The following is a 5,178-nucleotide window of genomic DNA, read 5'->3' as shown; positions in this document are numbered from 1 at the left end:
TATTCGTTGGCAAAAGAGTAGCCCAAGAGTTGGCGGTGGGTGGTATTGACTATCTGCCTTCCCTCTTATCTATCTCTGCTAAACTATGGACGGCTAACGCAGATAGCCCTCAGGTAGCTTTGGACAAAATTCAAAATAAGCCAAACTTAACAGGTCGAATTGAGAGGTAGAGTGAAACAGACCACTAGTTATAAATCCTGTTAGGTACATCTGGTATTCTCAGGTATAAGTGAAACCAATATGAAAATATTAATTATCAGCTGATCTTCCTAAATCTGTAGTTACAGAGAGATGGACATCAGGAACTTTCGCAACTTTAGCAAAATCCTTATGTTCCGATCATGAGTACTTACATTTACAGAAAATTATATTCTTTCAGTGAGAAACATTCCTTTAAATCAGTATGATTCAATAGTACAAGTAATGTTAATGAATGTAGACATGCCATATGTTTTCTATCTATTTATTTTACTAAATAAATTAAAAAGAAAATTAATTTAGTCTGAATCTATGCATTTCTCACATAAACACGTGTTCCAGAAAACCATTAAGTACTACCTTTGTTTCTTTTGTTGTTCTCTAGACATAATTACTGCTCTATCCACTGGAATGTTGGTTTAATACTGTGTGTTGTGCAAAAAGGTCAACACCGGCAGTTTCCTTTGCTGGTAGGGCAGATGATATTTAGAGGTTATGGCATCCCAAAGATGAATGAGAATGACCAGCACGTGAGGAGCGCTAGTCGCTATAAGTAAATCTGATGTTTCATGTTAAGTAAAGAGCACTAGATTCACACAGTTTACCCGGGTTTCTGAGTCAGGTGGTTGATAAAAACAACTCTTTATCTTGAAGAAAGGAAATTTGTGGGTAAAAGATTACTGTACTGTGTCCTATACAAGAACACTTCGTGTTTTGTGTCTATTGATAACTGAATATTGTCCATTTTGCTTTACACATTGTTTCTAGTCTCGTTATTTTTCTTTGCTTAAAATTCACATAGTTTAGTTAAACCCAGGCTACTTTGTGATTTATCCTGCTCGATCCTTCTGTTCAAAGTGGATCTATATAATATTCTTCAAGAAATAAGTTAATTTAAGAGTACCACAGAGTAGGTAGGAAGGAGAAATTTTGATGCCATGACCACAGAATTTTATCCGAGAGTTTTCTGTTTTTGTTAACATGTGTATTGAATTAAATGAGTTTTAAAAAATGCTTTTAATTAAGGTATTGATTTTTCTTAAAGTAGAAGTACTCATGACCAAGAGGGAGAATTTGCTGCTGGAGAAAGATAGTTGAGTGAGGATTCAAGTCTAGGAAAAGTCCTCTCCTAGACATAGGACTTTTACCAATGTTGTAAAGGTCCCTGACTTCGATCTTCTTGCAACTACAGACTCAGGAAGATCAGCCAATATTTGGTATGCTCATAATTGCAGCTTAGGCAATGCCATTGAGAAGCAAGGAGGAAGAATCAATCACCAAGGTGTAATGGTGCCTGGCAAGTCTGGGACAATATCGAACTCCAGCCCTGGTCAAGACCACCTGAAACTAGCCAAGAAACACTGGAAGTTCTGCTTGTGGATGACTATTGTCAATCAAACTTGTTTCTTTAGCAGGTGAAGAAGCACTCATATGGTAAACACCATGAATTATGGGGCAGTAATGAGACTATCTGAGCTAGAAGTTATCTTTCCTGGATGACCATGGGTCTTGATGAAACCTGGGGTTGAACAGAACTGCAAGGTGAGCTGCCAAGAGCAATTATTTGCTCTGCCACCAGGGACCAAATAGTCATCTGTGTGTCAAAGTTTCTGAGTACATCTATTTCTCTATCCACATTACATTGGCAGCATCTCAGTCATACATTGGTTGAGAATCCACAAGAGAGAGAGGCTTTAGCTAACACATCAGGCCCCCTTGAGTGAGACCAAGCAGATTTTGCCCCTGATGTTTAAAGGAATGATAAAAAGATCTGAATATTTCTTGAATCAGTTCAGGTGGGTAATGTTTTTGGAACAGCTAATATAAGGAGCAGGTAGTCCAATGTCTAATTATGAGCTTATAAAGCTCTCTCATAGATGCTATCCATCAAGTATTTGAATTAAGCCCAACAATAAAAACAGTCATGGTCGAGTTGCACCACTAATTTGGCTCAGTAGAGAATCATGCAACTCATTGTGCTGAATTTTATATTTAGAAAAGAGTGACACTGATCTGGCTACATACATACATGACCTATGCTATCTTCAGGGTAAAGTTTACCCTGTGTTAGCTGCAACCAAATGAAAAGGCATTCTTATGGACAGTTTTGTCGATGAGTTACTTGGTGTTAGGAATATTTCTGTTGTTACCCGGTATGAAGTAGTAACTTCAAGACAGTCATTAGAGAAAATTAACCCATTTCAACAGCTGTTGTGGCGATATCTTAGATGGACTGTCCTACCCATGGACCTCAACTACGTCGAGCTAGAGCCGTGTCAAGGTTAATAAGCCACCCATACATCTTGGTGCTGTAATGTTACTGATATCCTGTGAAAGGGCAGAGTTATCCAGATCCACTTATTGTTTATATGCCACATCCTATGCCGATGCTGCATCCTGTATGGGTGGAACGAATCATCTCCTTTGTTTGTGGTTTGGTGGGGCTCTGGCAGAGGAAATGTACATGCTTTGCTGAGTACCAAAGTTGGTAAGGCTATTGGTTCCCATTAATGACTCAGCAAATGCCAGTAATCCAACAGCATCCATACTTTAACAAGAAGCAAAGTAGGCAAGACTATTTGTTTTTACCAACGTTTCAATCCAGGAAAACCACCAGCAGGCAGTAAATGCTGCTGTAACAGCTGTGAAAAACTAATACAGTCCAAGTTGAGTCTGACCACAGACTTCGAGGAGCACGGGTGGTTGCTTGCACTAAAGTGTTTAGTAGTCAGCCAACTCTCTGATCTTAGTGGAGTTTGAAACATACTTATGAGGGTACAAGGACGATAGGTCGAATTCCTAATTGACACAGGAGCAGTCATAACATTGATAGATTTTGATATATATCAAGCTCTCCAAGTGGGGTCTCTACTGTGGCCTGTGAATACTAACTTTGTTCCAGCAATTGGCCATAGTCTGGACATAAGTGGAGAAGCAGATCTCTGGCTGTGTCTATGAAATGTTTCTCACATAACAAAGGTAGTCATCTCTGATCTAAAATTGGAATAGATGTACTGCAAAAATTATCCATCAGTTTTGTGTGAGCAATGAGTGAACAGTGTTTGTATCCAGGAACAGTGAACTATATGAGTGTGTGTATTGAAAGGAATAACAATACTTGCATATACACAAATAGTGTTTATTTTTTTCTTATTCTAGACAATGTCTAGTGCACCATAATCCTGTAGCACAATTGTAGAAGCCATTCATGAAATGAACTGTATCTGTCCAGCAAGAAGGCAGCATAGCATTACTGATGAAGTGCTGATGTTTTTCTGTGATTATGGTCAATTGGCTATCCAGCTGTGTTCTGGAATGGTTATAGGGGTGGTAAACAAAGTAGAAGGTACCAGGACTAGCTGTAATGCAAGAGTTACACCCATTACACTTCACCCTAAAAGATGTATGTGACTACTAACGCATCTGAGATAGATGGCTGAGGATTGAGCAAACAACCTAGACCAAAAGCAGCAAAGGCAATTTAGTTACTTGTTGGATGAATAAACAAATTATTTGTGGAACCAGATAGATGATTGGGTCAAATAACATAGATAAAGAAGATACATATCTAATAAAGCAACCAATGTTCCAACTTTCCTAGAGCACTAGGGATGTAACAAATATTGAAATACAACAGCAAGATAGAGTCATACAACCTTTGGAGAGTGCTTGATTGTCTCTAGTAGTGATTATCAGGAAGAATTAAGGTATGCCAAAGTTCTATGTTGATTTTACATAAGTGAATATGCTAACTCACATTAACACCTTTCCTTTGCCACAAATAGATCAATGTGTGGATGTGTTGTTTCCACACTTAAAATATAGCATTTGGATACTGATAAATCGGGCTGAGTAAGGAAGGCAGGCTTCAAACTGTTTTTACTAAGGAAGATGGCATGCACGAGTTTTGTGGCATTTCATTTGGCCTGTGTAATGTGCCTGCCACTTTCAAGCAGCTAATGGAGTTTACATTGAAGAGGCTGCAATAAGAGAGTTGCCTTGTCTATGTTTTAGTATTGGGTTGCATGTTTGAATATATGGCTTAGAACCTGAAAATGTTATTCTAGCAGATAAATAAAACATGCTTGAAAATGAAACTAGAAAATTCTGTGCTTATGTGTACATAAGTGGAACTTCTTGCACATTGTAGGTAGATATTTTTAAAAGGTACAGAGTTTCATATAACATTTTATTAATGTTGTTACATTGCAAGGTGCATAAAAGTGCAGGCTATAAATTTATAAAGGAAGGGGAGAAGGCAACACGCAATATCAGACATAACATATTATTTTCCATAGCAAAGTCTGAATGACTCACACTGTGCAAAACTTTGCTGAGATTAGACACCGCCAATAAACATGTTACATGTGGAATAGTGATTATATGCCTTTGATGACATGAAGAACCTCTTCACAGACATGACCTTATTTCTAGCATTGGTTAAAACTAAAGATAAAAGATGGCCCTACAATGTACATAAGGAATTTCCCTTCCTGCTTTCACTCAAAGTCGCTTATGCACACCATATATTTTAACTGGAAAATTGGCAGCACCATCGAAAGTGCAATAAAATATTTTCTTGAATTCCACGTTATTTTTCATCAGCTCTCTGTTAAGTAAACTCATAATGTGAATCGAAACTGAAAACTGGCTCATGTTGTTGATATTTGATTATTCGTCAGCCATTATAAAATAATATTAGTTATTTAGTTCCGAGGTGTCACAATCATCTATAACTTCGACAGTGCAGGTCAGCGGATCGCAAGCTGTAGCTTTGCTTACATATGTCAAATGGTCGCTCTGACTTTCCACCTATTGCTTCAGAGTCATCTTGTAGCATAAGATGACGAGTAGTATGTGAGATTTCTTCTTTTGCTAAGAAGTAGACACTTCTCACAAACGCACAGACTGTTAAGGTTATTTCCATCAAAATTATACTTATAATTCAAATTATGATAATCCAGATGCATTATATTGTAC

This window comes from Limulus polyphemus, unplaced genomic scaffold (assembly GCF_000517525.1).
Source record: "Limulus polyphemus unplaced genomic scaffold, Limulus_polyphemus-2.1.2 Scaffold1731, whole genome shotgun sequence".
Taxonomy (NCBI): domain Eukaryota; kingdom Metazoa; phylum Arthropoda; class Merostomata; order Xiphosura; family Limulidae; genus Limulus; species Limulus polyphemus.
Note: the sequence above shows the minus strand (reverse complement) of the source record.